This window comes from Mus musculus, chromosome 4 (genome assembly GCF_000001635.26).
Source record: "Mus musculus strain C57BL/6J chromosome 4, GRCm38.p6 C57BL/6J".
NCBI classification, from domain to species: domain Eukaryota; kingdom Metazoa; phylum Chordata; class Mammalia; order Rodentia; family Muridae; genus Mus; species Mus musculus.
The window spans coordinates 30,808,898-30,825,530 of record NC_000070.6 but is presented as its reverse complement, the minus strand read 5'-3'; the positions used below and the strand labels follow the sequence as shown (position 1 = coordinate 30,825,530).

Here is a 16,633-nt window from a genome sequence, read left to right as displayed (position 1 = left end):
AGAGATCTTCCATAGAATTTACTGTTCCAAGATCTCTCAGTTTCTGCATACTGTCTGCCTGTGGGGATTTGTATTTCCTCCAGTCTGCTGCAGGAGAAAGCTTCTCTTACATAACTGAGCAAGGCATTGATATAAGAGTATAACAGAATGACATTACAAGCCATTATATTGCTACGGTGTTTTAAACCAGTATTATTTGGTTTTACCCTAAATTCTTGAGCTTTCCAGTCTCACATCCTTCCTTCCCAAATCAGTTTGGGGTATGGATTTCATCTCAGGGATTGGTCCTTGAGTCAAATCAGATAACTGGTTATTCTTACCAGCATCGTGCTATATTCCCCTAGCATGCCTTGCAAGTAGGACAACATTGTAGAGCAAAGTATTTGTGAGTGGGATGGTGCTTATATTTCTCTTTTACTAATATGCAGATTACATTCCTGTACTAAAGATACTAGCATGTAGAGGTGAAGACTCAATGTATCTGGTCTTTATGCTATAATTGAATGAATTATAGAGGTGTTGCTTTAACAATAGGGCTTTGTCATCAGTTTGTGAAAAACAACCTAAAGACTATATTAAGGTATGTATTGTTTAAGGATTCCCAAAGATCCCTTTGGCCAACAATTCAATTACATGTAAACTAATACTAGTACTGGAAACTTCATTTGGTGAAAAGAGGTGGCCAGTAAGGTTCTATTTCCTTACATTATTTGGTGATTACATTTAGAAGATCACCTTTATAAACACACACACACACACACACCATGGCCAAGGCAACAGTTATAAAAGAAAACATTTAATTGGGCCTGTCTTGCAGTTATTTAGAATTTTTTTCACATAAGGTGAATGCATCCTATAAGAAACCATGGCCTCTTTGAAATGTCTTAGATCTATCATTTCTATAGGATGTCATCCTGTATCATCAAAACCTTATTGTACCACCTTAGCATATGCTATAGTAGGACTACTGGGAAAACTGATAGTGATGATCTCATAACCCTGGGCTGTCCCTCCTCCCACTCTGGCTCTGGCTTCGAGTGCAGTCCTTCTAGATTAATCATTTCTCTCAAAACAGCTTTTTCTTAACCCAGCCACCCTGTAGTAGCATGTTTTATCCTCTCTTTACTCCTGGAAGAAACTTCTGCTTTCTTGCTCAGTCACTGGGTCTGAGCCTTTCTCTCTCTCTCTCTCTCTCTCTCTCTCTCTCTCTCTCTCTCTCTCTCTCTCTCTCTCTCTCTCCTTTTTTTTCTGGTGCTGCTTACTTCCCAAGAGCTTCCACATCTACCAGCAATTTTTCCAGTTGCTCATTTTCTCTACTATCTTTTAGACAGACTATAGAACAAGAAAAAAGACAAAACAAAAGATCCCTTCTGGGAGCAAATGGGGACTATCAGAGAGGAAGCAGCTGTAATAATTTGTTGTTGTTGTTGTTGTTGTTGTTGGCAACCTGAAACAAAACATCCTTCCCTTCTTGCCTGCCATTTCCTCTATGGCATTTGAAATCAAATTTCCAATTCTCTCTAGTCCCACAATGGTTAACACTTATATATAGCCTGACTTTTGCCACTTGTAGCCTGAGTTTTGGCTATTTTGTTGGTTCTTTTTCATTTCAGCTTTATCCACACTTCTTCCACCCTTTCAAGCCCCTAACATAATGGAGGAGAGAGACAAACGATAGACAGGAAATGGAATGACAATATCATTAGACTACTTCCTACTGATTGGGTGTGCCAAGTTTCCCTAACAGGTTATCTAATTTCTTCTTCTTGTCTCTGTGCACATGACTACTTGACAAACCATATCAACCTACAACAGAATTCAATCACTAACTGGCCGAACAGCCCCTTCTATCAGAGCTTTAGCATTTATATAACCTCTGAAAAGTCTCCAGAATTCCCAACCTCAAAGAGTTTGAAGAAATTTCTGCATATTCCCATCCCACACCTGAAGTTAAAATGAGAATATATTCCTGTAATATTTCTGTGTTTTTAAAGAATCCAAAATTCTCACTAAAAAAAAGGCAATATTTCCCTTATTCAAATTAGGACCACATGAAGATGGAGTTAATATATGAGTGTTTGTTTCCTATGTCATTAAATTCCTGTCTAGACAGCTCTAAGGACACATTTTAATAGATTTAGTGTTTATAAACTGCTTTTCAAACTTTGAAAATTATATGTGCTTTATTTTTATAAAATAATCAACTAACTTGCAGATGGCACTTCTGTAACAAAGATACTATACTGATATAATTCATGCCACTCTTTTGTCAATGACAGGGCATAGATAAACTTTCATGTATATTTGTTTATATATGGAAATACATACCTTAATATAGTCATTTATCATTATAAACATTATCCCATGTCCCAGAGAGACTCTAACTCAGATCAGAAAATTAGAATCAGGAGATTCAATTAAGTCTAGGCTCTTTGATGGAAGAGAAAATGTTTTACCTTAAAGAAAAAAGAATATTCATGTTATGTAATAACACAGAATTAAATTCATTTCTCTCAAAGGACAAGTTCAGATTTAATAAAATAAGTGTGACTGCTCGTTCATTCAGAGAAACACACATGTTCCTACAGATGCATCAGTAAAGAGAACACTAACCTAATTATGGCATTTAAAATTTTTTTTGTGCTTTGTATAAAATAAACAACACAGCTGCAGGGTCTGCAGAGTCTCACTTATTAAAGAAAAGACCTTTTGATGGGTTAGAGACTCAGGTTTGTTTGGAACATGAATATGCTCATGAGAGTCTCCTGGATGGAATAGAATTTCAAAAGGCCAGATTGAAGTCAATGGGAAAGATGTGCTTAGATAGGTAGAGGGAAATAACTTTGGCTTCCATACATTTGCAGAAGTTATAATGGTGAATATTTGAAGACAGAGGAGGGTAAATGAAAGAATACTGTACTTGTTTTCTCTAAAAAGAAGAAAGGATATTCCATTTTTGTCGTAGATCTTGTATACGTATTGCCTTTGGAGTAAAATAACTTAGTCACCATGACAATTCAGAAAAGATGTTTCCAAAGTTAGGCTTTTACCTAGGGAGCTGTCCTTCTTTACCTGTCTCACATTGAGGGGTTATCAGGACAGTCATGACAAGGAAGTTGTCTAAAGATTCAGACATGATTTTCATTTGTTTGTTTTCTTTTTAATAGCTATTGCACAGTGATTGGAATAAGAATGAGCCCCATAGGTTCATATATTTAAATGCCTAGTCAATAGTCAACAGCGAATGACACGATTTAAAAGGATTAGAACATGTTCTCTTGTTAGACGAAGTGTATCAATGAGGGTACAAAAGCCCACACCAGGTACCCATTTTTCTCTTCTCCTGCTGTCTTTTGACCCAGATGTAGAAATTCCAGCTACTACTTCAGCACCATGTGTACCCACATGTTGCCATTCTTCCTGCCACAATGACAATAGACTAAACCTCTGAAATTATAAGCCAGTCCCATTTAAATGCTTACCTTTATTACAGTTGCTTTGGTTATGGTATCTCCTCACAGTAATACAACACCCACTAATACAGACACAATCTCTGGTATAAAGGACAAACATTACAGATGATCAAGTCGACAACTAGCTGGCTTTCGTGAGCTGAGGTCATAGTAGAACATAAACATGATGGGATGAAGGACACGGTAAAGCAAAGCTGTTTTACTTCTGTAACTCAAAACTGAAAAACACAAAATGGGGCCAGGGGTCAAAATGTCATTTTAAAGACGCTTGCCTGAAGACCTACTTCCTATAAATCCCCACTTCCTAATATCCTATTCAACTAATGATTTGCTACCTAACGAGGCTGTCATCTTTATGTTCCAATCACATCCCAATACCACTGTGAACTGGAGATTAATCATTTAATGTATGATCTTTTTAAAGTTTGTTTGAAACTTAAGATTACCCACAGAAGAATAAAACTAAAGCACACTCTTCTGGATTTTACAAAATATTTGAAGACAAAAACCATAACAAATATTCTCAGCAATTAATTTTGAATTTTACCCAGTATGTATGCAAATATGAATTAAAGAACACCCCCCCCAAAAAAAAAGAAGAAAAAAAGATAATGGATTGCTGTTTCCACTACAAGGGTAGCCATGATTAATGATGTTCTCAGATAACCCCTTAAATAAACTCAAGGAGGAACATTCACTGTGCAGGCAATGGTAAAAATGCAGAATGGAGTTCATATATCTGTGCCTCACAGGAACATAGAAAAATATGTGTAACCCGGGTACATCAGACTACTTCCAGGGCAGGCTCCAGGCTCAGAAGCAGTGAACCAACCCTAATAAGACTCCATGATTTTTGATTCCTTCTTTTCTTCTTTCATTGTTTCTTCATTCCTTCCTTTCTTTCTTTCTCTCTCTCTCTCTCTCTCTCTCTCTCTCTCTCTCTCTCTCTCTCTCTCCCCCCCCTCTCTTTCTTTCCTTCTTTCTAACTTTTGACAAAACATGAAGTTGGGTAGGCAGATGATTGTAGAGAAATTGGAAAGAGTATGGTAAAAATATACAGTATGAAATTATGAAAGAATAAATGAGTTAAGAAAGGAAGCTGAAGGAGCCATGGGAAGGCAGCCAGTACGCAGGGCATCTTTTGCAGGAAATATTTAAAAAATGAACCTACCAACTCTCCACAGGGTCAGACCATGCTCCCCTGCTCCTGCCACCACCAACAAATCTCTCTAGATAGCTCCCACATCATCTAGCTTGCTTGCCCCGGGAGCTGCTAGTTCCTCTTCAGCCATAAACCCATGTAGTCTGCGATCCCACATTCCAATATCTAAATGAAACCACCAACCTTGAGGTTACATATCATAAACCCAGTAACCTGGTAAAATCACAATTGTTAAACCTTTAGTTAACCAGTCAGATTTATGTATCAATAATATCACAATTTATAAGATGCCAATGCAATAATTTCTGAGCCAATTTATAATGATAAAGCTTTAACACAATTATTCTAACCTTTTGCTAATCAACATGTAGGTAGGCCTCCATTCTTCCTCCTTCTCCCCCTGACAAGTCCCCCTGCCACGCGCCACTCTTTGCTCCGCCCCCCTTACAGACCTCCTCTTCACTAATGTAATTGGACAGGGAAAATCCTATGACAGGCATCTGCTTCAGTTCCTACCTCCAGATTAATTCCTTGAGTTCCTAACCTGACTTATCTTCATAATACATTTAAAACTGTCTTCTAAAAGTAATACTTTCATTCTCAAGTTGCCTTTGCTCAGGTCTTTATCAAGTAAAACACAAACCATCAGCTTGGCTATTCTTACATGTCAGGACAGCCTTCTTACGTTTAGTATCTATAAATAGTCTTATGTGCTGAGTTTTCCATAATAAAATGTTCCACTTATGAGATAGCAGATATTTTGTTGTCAGTTATGAAAGAGTTTAATCAACCCTTTGATTAAGAATGATCTTGAAGTAAGGGTGCATACCCATAGTCTCAGAAAAGTGAGACAGGAAGATGACAGGAACCTAGGAATTCAAGACCAGTCTGGTAGCTGAAGTAAGACACAGTCATAAAAAATAGTAAAAGTTTAGACCGTCTGAAGTTGTACCTGGTAACTTTGAAACCACAGACTGATTGGTTGACTTCAACACTAGCATTTGTGATATTTACGAACTGTATTCACCACTGAGTTCTAAAATTATCTTATTCACCAAAAGATTTTTTCCCCCTTTGGAATTTTGTATGCATGACCTTTGCCTTTTTGTAACTTCTGTAGAAAAAGTAGAACATGTTTTGCCAAACATGAGCTAGCAGAAGTTTCATTCAGTTCACTTTATAATCATGAAATCATATGTCTTGATGTTTTAAATTGAATTAGACAGCCCCAAATCTTGGAACCCAAAAACCAAATCATTTTATTTGGAGTTGGAGGTCTTAGGGAGGAAATAAAGAGTTCCCTGTGGTGCTTGGGACTATATCCTAGAAAGGTAAGTTTTTTTTTTGTTTTTTTTTTTGTTTGTTTGTTTGTTTTTTTTACACCATTGAATTAAGTCCCATGCCTTGGAATATAAGTGAGGCCATGTGAGCAGAGCCCTGATCTGCAGGATTTAGAATCTTTATACAAAGCAGTAGAGATGAGGTATTACTGTTCTCTCTTCTTGATAGTTGGGGACAAAAAAATAGAAAGTGCACCTCTTCAAATCAGAGTGCAAGCATTTGCTAGAGACTCAGCATGTGTTGGCACCATTAGGAACTAGGACTTTTCGCTTCCACAACAGACGAAAAATAAGAATCAGATGTTTAACACAGTCTATTTCATGACAGTAGCCAAAGCTATTACACCTGGAGCTATTATAAAACAAACAGCCAAATTAGTGAATGAGGAAATATTGTTGATAAATATAGACTTAAGCACGGCATAAGTCAAAATAAGATTAGGTACAAAAATTTATTCAATTTTATGTCATATATGTAATCAGATATTTTACTTATTGTTAGGACAATTGAGAATTTTCATTTACCACTTATTTTGCATAAAACTGGAGTTATCTGAAGATCAAACATCACTGAAATAGCTGAAGATTTTATTTGTGAACACAGTTTACCATAGGACCATGCCTCATGCATTCTGAATTCTAGACACTTGGCAAGTCTATAAAAAATGTTACATAGGAACTTGCATCAATTGTCATACATTTACTGCCAGATATATTAATTTTCAATAGAATTTCAATGGAGTATTAGTGATAACCAGTTAAATAAATCTGAGATCCTGATGCATATAAAACACGGTAGTTCCACGGTAATGTGAAGTCTGTGCTCATTGTTCAGGAATTCACTTATTTATTTTCTTACTTTATGGGTGCTGTGATGCCTCATAAAATTTCATATTAGCAGTGTCTCCTGCTAGGAAAATAACATGACAGTTAAGTTAATTTGCATTTCTCTACTGTAGATATTTAGCTTCACATATTTGTGTCACTATGTATATTTTCATCTGTTTTATAGAACATCTTCCTGGACAGTAATGAGTTGGAGTGGAGAAGCAGGTTGTGACCTGATATTTAAATATATATTTGCATACTATTACAGAAAGTGAAGGGAGTTTAGGACTATTTTAGAAGTGTTAGGAACAGAGCTGTGGAACAAAGCATGGTAGTTTCCTAGATAAACTTGAAGTGCTATTTTTTCTTTCTGGCCTCCTTGACCAGAGCTACCAAGATGCCAGAAGTCAATAGTCAGGAGAGAGCATCCTACTGACCTGACCCTATGTGTGCTTGAATCTGTAAGATTTATGTGAGAAGATACCTTGTTGGTTTCGCTCACCTCAGAACCTGACACTTACTTTAGCAATTACAAAATATTTGCTAATTCATTAACTAGAATAAAGTGCAATGCTATTTCTACCTCTTCAGGAAACAAAGAGAATGGGAATAAAGTTCTGTTCAGGCAGCGTGGACTAAAGATTGAAGCTGGCCAGACTGTCTGTGAGACACTTGCAACACCATGGTACTGTGTGGCAAAGAGAAGGGCTGGAGAGGAAAGTCTTGATGCCTATGATATTTAGACACTCTTCTGAGGGACGCAGTGAGACTGAGGAGGCTTAGAACACAGACCATGTCAACTTGACGGGCTGCATGTCCAGGGAGTGACAACAACTTCAGGAATATGAGAAATTACAACAAAGGGCAAATGACATGTCATGCTGAAGATGGTCATTCCAATGTTTCTTGTCAGAGATGTCACAGTGATGATAATAAGAATCCCTATAGGATTGTCAGAATTTTTATGTTGGAAGTGTTTCACACACATTATCTTGACAGAAGGAGCTAGCATAAAGCTATATTTAGATAGTAATAAATAATAATAATTAATAATAATAATGCTTATTTGCATTTTACTATGTGTAGTTTATAACCATTATTGTGTGGGTATATGTTATGTAGAATTTTCACTTATATAAAACCTTCAATCTTGAAAGGAAGCCTGTTAAGACACATAATATTCTAAAAGGAGGCCAAGCATCCCATCTTCTGGAGCGATCTTAAGCTGCTGAGGTAAACAACACAAAGCCTTCAGGAAGTTCCTAGAAGTGCCAATATATACTATGTATCTCATTCTAAAAGTCTAGGAGCTGGAAATCTTACTGAGAAACTTAGACCAGCGATAACATTCCATCATCTGAGAAACCTAAAAGTTTCAGACCAACCAAGCTACTTGAGAGAGGCAGATCAGCAAAGCTGACTGGAAAAAGCTCAGATCACCCAACACCCTCCAACCTACATAGATTACTTCAGGTTGTCTAGGGTCCTCTAAGTTTTCAGCTTTCATGACCTGTCACCCATTGGGTGGACTTTTAGTACTGCAGCTGTCTTTTAGTCATTTCTACCCCTGCTAACCTCTTGCTCATACTTTTGTAAATGACCCCAATAAAACTCATGGTTTCAACTAGTTACACTTCAGTGATATCCTAAGTTTAGCCTGTTCCTAGTTCCCTATACACAATGAAAATGGCTATTTGTATCTCCCCATGAACAGAGTGACAGAACAATGTGTGTAACCATAATGTGTCCATAAGGATGTCAGAATCACTGGTGTTTTTCTCTGTCACTTTCCATGTTATAACCTTGTGGAAGAATCTCCTACTGAAATAGTGGCTTGCCATGTCAGCTACTCTGACTGGCCAAAAAGAGTTTGGGATTTTTGCCTGTCCTTGGCCACCATTGTTATAGGAACATGCAGATATGCTTAGCTTTTTAAATGTGTGCTAGGGTTATGAACTTTGTCATGGGTACAGAGCAAATACTATTACCCACTGACCCATCTCCACAGTCCATCAAATATCTTGGAGAAAAGGTGTAACCTAAAGATAACTTTATGGGGAAGATGCAGAACATACTTTGTTAGAACTATTTATTTCTTTGCCAAAGATTGAGAAGGCATTTGTTGTGTCCAACTTGACCAGCAAGGAAAACGCAACCACCGGTTCTTCTTAAAGCAGTTTACTCAGGCAGCTTCTCTCTTTAAATCCCCTGCGCCTCAGGCTACAAGCGTTTTTATCCACTGAAGCCACAACCAAGCCTCAACCAATCACCACAGGTCACATTACCTCACCAGGCAGGCTTGCTCAGCCAATCAGGGATTAAGGGTGAGCCATCCACCAAATATGGGCTTGTTTACTGCCTGGCACAGATTTCCGTCCGGGCTGCCATGGAGTCTGGAATGGCTTCCCACAGGCATTGCTGATGATGATACTATAATTTTAAATGGTGGCTCCACCTACATCAAGAGATTAATGCCAATTATAGAAAGACTTGAGGCTGGAAGCCCAACTTTCTTCTCCTTCTCTCTATACCGTGTCTTTTTTCAGTGTTATGAAGCATTGAGAAGAACCCCATCAGGTGCAACTCTGTCCTCTTGGGTACCCTGGCCTAAAAGATTAAAGGAAATGCATCTCTGTTCTTTGTCAACTGGTTCCACAGTGAGTGACATCAGACTATAGAAGAATAAAGTGAACAAGACAATGTCATCAATATAGGGAGAGAATATGAGAAAACCATTAAGTTTGCACACAGCTTGCAAAGGAAATGTTCACTGTATATACTAAGATATAATGCCAAAACTGTATTCTACATGCCAAGCACTCGCTTTGGATACTTTATGAAGTGCATCTTGCTTGTGGTCAATGTGTATATATTTATGTGTATGTATTTGTTGATTGTGATCACTCCCGTCTCTCCTTAAAGCTTCCCAGTCACATCTGTCTGTCATCATTTGTTTGTTTTTTCTTTTTTCTTTTATTATATTTTTTAAATTTACCTTTAAAATGTTATCTCCTTTCTTGGTTTCCCTTCCAAAAGTCCCCTATTGCACTATGCTTCCCCCTGCTCATCAACCCACCCACTCTCACTTTCCTGTTCTGTTATTCCCCTATACTGGGGCATCAAGCCTTCACAGGACCAAGGAGATATCCTCCCATTGATGTCCAACAAGGCCATCCTCTGCTAATATGCGGCCAGAGCCATGGGTCCCTCCATGTGTACTCCTTGGTTAATAGTTTAGTCCCTGGGATCTCTGAGGTTACTGGTTGGTTCATATTGTTGTTTCTCCCATAGGGCTACAAGCTCTTTCAGCAACTTTGGTCCTTTCTATATAACTCCTACATTGGGGACCTTGTGCTCAGTCCAATTATTGGCTGAGAGCATCTACCTCTGTATTTGTCAGGCACTGGCAGAACCTCTCAGAAGACAGCTATATTAGTCTCATGTCGGCAAGCACTTGGCATCCACAATTGTGTCTGGGTTTGTTGACTCTATACGGTATGGATCTCAAGGTGGGACAGTCTCTGAATGGCCTTTCCTTCAGGCTCTGCTTCACACTGTGTCTCTGTATCTCCTCCCTTTGGTATTTTCTTCCCCCTTGTAAGAGGGGCTAAAATATCCATACTTTGGTCTTCCTTCTTCTTGAGCTTCATTTGATCTGTGAATTGTATCTTGGGTATTCTGAGATTCTGAGTTAATATCCACTCATCAGTGAGTGCATACCATGTGTGTTCTTTTGTGATTGTGTTACCTCACACAGGATGATATTTTCTAGTTCCCTCCATTTGCCTAAGAATTTCATGAATTCATTGTTATTTTTAATTATATATTTTCTTTATATACATGTCAAATTTCAAATGCTATCCTGAAAGTTCCCTATACCCTCCCCCCACCCTGCTCCCCTACCCACCCATTCTTGCTTCTTGGCCCTGGCATTCTCCTGTACTGGGGCATATAAAGGTTTCAATACCAAGGGGCCTCTCTTCCCAGTGATGGCCGACTAGGTCATCTTCTGCTACATATGCAGCTAGAGATAAGAGCTCTGGGGGAACTGATTAGTTCATATTATTGTTCCACCTATAGGGTTGCAGACCCCTTCAGCTCCTTGGGGAGCTGAAGCTCTCCACTGGGGGCCCTGTGTTCCATCTTATAGATGACTGTGAGCATCCACTTCTGTATTTGCCAGGGACTGGCATAGCCTCATACAAGACAGCTATACCAGGGTCCCTTTATCAAAATCTTGCTGGCATACTCAATAGTGTCTGGGTTTGGTGGCTGATTATGGGATGGATCCCCGGGTGGGGTAGTCTCAGGATAGTCCGTCCTTTTGTCTTAGCTCCAAACTTTGTCTCTGTAACTCTTTTCATGGGTATGTTGTTCCCTATTCTTAGGAGGAATGAACTATCCACCCATTGGTCTTTCCTCTTCTAGATTTTCTTGCGTTTTGCAAAAGATACTGTCAATAAGACAAAAAGGACACCAACAACAGATTGGGAAATGATTGTTACTAATCCTAAATCTGATAAGGGATTAATATCCAATATATACAAAGAATTCAAGAAGCTGGATTCCAGAAACACAAATAATCCCATTAAAAAATGGGGTACAGAACTAAACAAAATAACCCTATCAGAAAAGAAGTCATTAGATATGCACTCAATGATAAGTGGATATTAGCCCAGAAATATAGAATTCATTGATTTTAATAGCTGAGTAGTACTCCACTGTGTAAATGTACCACATTTTCTGTATCCATTGCTCTGTTGAGGGACATCTGGATTCCTTCTAGCTTCTGGCTATTATAAATAAGACTGTTATGAACATGTGGTGGGCGTGTCCTTATTACATGTTGGAACATTTTCTGGGTGTATGGCAAGGAGTGCTTTACCTGGGATCTCTGGTAGTACTATGTCCAACTTTCTGAGGAACCATCAAACTGATTTCCAAAATGTTTGTACCAGCTTGTAATCCCACCAGCAGTTGTGGAGTGTTCCTCTTTTTCCACATCCTCTCTAGATTCTGCTGTCACCTGAATTATTTTTCTTAGCCATTCTGACTGGTGTGAGGTGGAATCTCAGGGTTGCTTTTATTTGCTTTTCTCTGATGACTAAGTATGTTGAACATTTCTTTAGATGCTTCTCAGCCATTCAGTATTCCTTAGTTGAGAATTCTTTGTTTCACTCTTTACTGCATTTTTTCATAGGGTTATTTGTTTCCCTGGAATCTAACTTCTTGAGTTCTTTGTTTATATTGGATATAAATAATCTGTAGGATGTAGGGTTGTTAAAGATATTTTCCCAGTTTGTTGGTTGCCATTTTGTTCTATTGACAGTGTCCTTTGCCTTATAGAGTTTTGTAATTTTGTGAGGTCCCATTTGTCTATTGTTGATTTTAAAGCATAAGCTATTGTTGTTCTCTTCAGATAATTTTCCCCTGTGCCCATGTGCTCATGGTTCATCCCCACTTTCTTTTCTATTAGTTTCAGTGTCTATGGTTTTTTTTTTTGATATCTTATTTTTTTAAATTTTTTAATTAGGTATTTTCCTCATTTACATTTCCAATGCTATCCCAAAAGTACCCCATACCCTCCCCCGCACTCCCCTACCCACCCATTCCCACTTCTTGGCCCTGGTGTTCCCTGTACTGAGGCATATAAAGTTTGCACGACCAATGGGCCTCTCTTTTCACTGATGGCCAACTAGGCCATCTTCTGATATATATGAAGCTAGAGACAAGAGCTCCGGGGGGGTGGGGGGGGGTACTTGTTCATATTGTTATTCCACCTATAGGGTTGCAGATCCCTTTAGCTCCTTGGATACTTTCTCTAGCTCCTCCACTGGGGGCCCTGTGATCCATCCAGTAGCTGACTGTGAGTATCCACTTCTGTGTTTGCTAGGCCCCGGCATAGTCTCACAAGAGACAGCTATATCAGGGTCCCTTCATCAAAATCTTGCTAGTGTATGCAATGGTGTCTGCATTTGGCAGCTGATTATGGGATGGATCCCGGATATGGTAGTCTCTAGATGGTCCATCCTTTTGTCTCAGCTCCAAACTTTGTCTCTGTTACTCCTTCCATGGGTGTTTTGTTCCCAATTCTAAGAAGGTGCAAAAGGTCCACACTTTGGTCTTCAGTCTTCTTGAGTTTCATGTGTTTTGTATCTTCTATCTTGGGTATTCTAAGTTGCTGGGCTAATATCCACTTATCAGTGAATTCATATCATGTGAGTTCTTTTGTGATTGGGTTACCTCACTCAGGATGATGCCCTCCAGGTCAATCATTTGCCTAGGAATTTCATAAATTCAGTCCTTTTAATAGCTGAGTAATACTCCATTGTGTAAATGTACCACATTTTCTGTATCCATTCCTCTGTTGAGGGGCATCTGGGTTCTTTCCAGCTTCTGGCTATTATAAATAAGACTGCTATGAACATAGTAGAGCATGTGTCCTTCTTACCAATTGGGATATCTTCTGGATATATGCCCAGGAGAGGTATTGCAAGATCCTCCGGTAGTACTATGTCCAATTTTCTGAGGAACCACCAGACTGATTTCCAGAGTGGTTGTACAAGCTTGCAATCCCACCAACCATGGAGGAGTGTTCCTCTTTCTCCACATCCACGCCAGCATCTGCTGTCACCTGAATTTTTGATCTTAGCCATTCTGACTGGTGTGAGGTGGAATCTCAGGGCTGTTTTGATTTGCATTTCCCTGATGATTAAGGACGTTGAACATTTTTTAGGTGCTTCTCAGCCATTAGGTATTCCTCAGGTGAGAATTCTTTGTTTAGCTCTGAGCCCCATTTTTAATGGGGTTATCTGATTTTCTGGAGTCCACCTTCTTGAGTTCTTTATATATATTGGATATTAGTCCCCTATCTGATTTAGGATAGGTTAAGATCCTTTTCCAGTCTGTTGGTGGCCTTTTTGTCTTATTCAAGGTGTCTTTTGCCTTGCAGAAGCTTTGCAATTTTATGAGGTCCCATTTATTGATTCTCGATCTTTCAGCACAAGCCATTGCTGTTCTATTCAGGAATTTTTCCCCTGTACCCATATCTTCGAGGCTTTTCCCCACTTTCTCCTCTATAAGTTTCAGTGTCTCTGGTTTTATGTGGAGTTCCTTGATCACTTAGATTTGACTTTAATACAAGGAGATAGGAATGGATCAATTTGCATTCTTCTACATGTTAACCGCCAGTTGTGCCAGCACCATTTGTTGAAAATGCTGTCTTTTTTTCCACTGGATGGTTTTATGTGGAGGTCCTTGATCTACTTGGACTTGTGCTTTGTACAGGGAGATAAGAATAGTTCAATTTGCATTCTTCTACATGCTAACTGCCAGTTGAACCAGCACCATTTATTGAAAATGCTGTCTTTTTTTTTTTTTTTTTTTAAACTGGATTATTGTAGCTCCTTTGTCAGAGATCAAGCCACCATAGGTTTGTGAGTTCATTTCTGGTTTTCAATTCTGTTCCAATAACTGCCTGTCACTGCAGTTTTTATCACTATTGCTCTGTAGTACAGCTTGAGGTCAGGGATGGTGATTCCACCAGAAGTTGTTTTATTGTTGAGAATAGTTTTCACTATCCAGGGTTTTCTGTTATTCCAGATGAATTTGAGAATTGCTCTTTCTAACTCTATGAAGAATTGAACATCAGCCTTAGTTCATGGTGATCTGATAGGATACATGGGATTATTTCAATATTTTTGTATTTGTTGAGGCCTGTTTTGTGACTGATTATATGGTCAGTTTTGGAGAAGGTACCATTCAGTGGTGAGAAGAAGAATAATCCTTTTATTTTATAAATTATTCTATAGATATCTGTTAAATCCATTTGTTTCATAACAATTTTAAGTTTCACTGTGTCTCTGTTCAGTTTCTGTTTCCATGATCTGTCCATTGATGAGAGTGGTGTGTTGAAGTCTCCCACTAAGATTTTGTGAGGTGCACTATATGCCCCAGGATAGGGGAATGCCAGGGCCAGGAAGCAGAAGTGGGTGGTTTGTGAGAAGGGGACAGAAAGGGGGGGTTTGGGGGGAAACTAGGGAAGGGGATAACATTTGAAAAGTAAATAAAAACTATCTGATTAAAAAAAGAATTAAGTTGGAATTTTGATGGGGATTACATTGAATATTAAATATTGCTTTTAGCAAGATGGCCATTTTTACTATATTAATCTTATAAACCAACGATAATGGGAGATCTTTTCATCTTATGAGGTCTTCTATGATTTCTTTCTTCAGAGACTTCTATCAGCATTTGTTAATAAAGGAATTTTCTCCTTGTAAATCTTTGTTTTTTTTCTTTGACACAGAACTGATACATTTTGGGAATTTTAGACAAAAATCAATGTTAATGTGCTTAGTGATATTTATTTTTACCTATATTTATCCAGGCTGATACAGATATGAATGTATGTTTAAATCATCATTCTTTTTGTCAGTTCACATTATTCTAAAGTACTAATATTATTGATTACACTTAGCTAAATGTTTAAAATCTGAATTCTGAACTTGTGCCAACATTTCTTAATGATCCTTAATGATATTACTGTGACTCTTGTGTATTACAATCTTAAAAAGCTCTACTCACTGATAAAGCCAAGGACTTATCTTAGATTGCTGGATCTTTGTGCAGCTACCAAAATAGCAAATGGAAACATGCCACTGGGTCTCACATTCTGTTTTATTTTGGACTGGCAACAATTTTAGATTCTGCAAGGGCAGGCTAAGTTTAGGAGAAAGAGGGTGTTGTAATCAGAAGAGACTTACTGCATGAGAAAGCACTGAATATTTATAGTGTTGTAGAGCATGATGCTGCTGGAACACATAGGGCAGTAATAGCATCCTGTTGTTGGCTTGATGCTCAAGATCTGGGTAACACAGAGTAAAGGAATCAGGGTTTTACTCTATGGCAAAAGTACTTAGGTCATAGGATTACTATGAAATTTGTATGATAGTGAGGTCTGCAGGAAAAGATCCCAAGCTGGTGCATGGAAGCAAAGCCTGCAAAGCATTAGGACAAAATGATTGTGTCTGATTAGACAACACATAAACCTAAGCGATGAAAAAGAGTAAAGAGAAAAGAGATTTGAAAACCATTTACTGAGCAACAGGGTCTGACTGGGAAGTTCCACTGTAATATGATGTATTTAAAAAACTGGGAATTCAAAGAGAATAGCTGTCTTTCCTGAGGGAGAATGGAAAAATTATGAGTTCATTGCCATGCTGAGTTTGTACTCCAAGTAGAGAACTCTATTGCAGAGGATGTGCTAGTAAGTCCATTTGGTGGCATATTAGAGGGATGTGTGGTCTAGAAATAGTGGGACAATTCAAATACTAAAGAGAATTTTAAACTGCAGTAGGTGGAGGAATGGTGAAAATTGATTAAAATAAAAGACAATAAAGTTAGAATTAGTAATATTAATTCTTAGTTAACTTCATAAAAGTCATTATTCTTAATAAGCTCAAGAATAACTGCTTCTAAAAGTAACTGTGTGTGTGTCTTCTAACCTTTAAATGGAATATAATAAAAATTTAATATTATGGAATATTACACTGAAGCACTGAATATTACATATGTGTCATCACATGTTCCTTAAACTACAAAAAGAATATCTGTGATGCAACTTCATGTTATTACATATTTCTTCATCAAGCATTTAAGGAACATATACTTATAATGACTGTTGAAGATATACATATATTAAAATATTCACAGCATTTGTTCTGTTACAAAGACAAAGATGAATAAGATGGCACCTGGTAAGAAAGGAGAAGCATAAGGTAAGATGAAATCACAGAGGAGGAATATATTACCGACAGGAAAGTTTAGGG

The 16,633-nt window shown here is 38.1% G+C and overlaps 1 long non-coding RNA gene across 1 annotated transcript in view; it reads right to left on the bottom strand.

Moving 5' to 3' along the window:
- 4930556G01Rik (RIKEN cDNA 4930556G01 gene) overlaps positions 1-16,633 on the bottom strand; it is a 191,149-nt gene that overhangs the window by 30,214 nt on the left and 144,302 nt on the right. Inside the window, exon 5 of the long non-coding RNA NR_040655.1 lies at positions 3,483-3,691. This is a non-coding gene — a long non-coding RNA (RIKEN cDNA 4930556G01 gene). The remainder of the gene's footprint in view (positions 1-3,482; positions 3,692-16,633) is intronic.